We start from the raw sequence: 318 nt of genomic DNA, 5'->3' as shown, positions 1-318 counted from the left end.
TTTAATGGTCAAATTAGCTTGCAATCAATGAACGGTGCAAACTGCGCGATCTAGCTTAGTTTCCTGAAGTATTTAAAATAGTCAAAGTATTTTCGTCGATTCGACTTGTAAAATAGTCAAACCAGTAGACAAAGTTAAACTGCACAGATTACAGCATCTTTCTCAAGTGGTTCAAGTAGTTGAAATGGTCCAACGGCACAAAATGCATAACTAGCTGAAATGGTTCCATCGCACAAACTGCACAATCTACCTTTAGTGGTTTAACTATTTAAGATAGTAGCATGACACTTGGGGCCTCTTACGTTCATTCCCCAAATA

Source organism: Pocillopora verrucosa, chromosome 5, assembly GCF_036669915.1.
Source record: "Pocillopora verrucosa isolate sample1 chromosome 5, ASM3666991v2, whole genome shotgun sequence".
Taxonomy (NCBI): domain Eukaryota; kingdom Metazoa; phylum Cnidaria; class Anthozoa; order Scleractinia; family Pocilloporidae; genus Pocillopora; species Pocillopora verrucosa.
Note: the sequence above shows the minus strand (reverse complement) of the source record.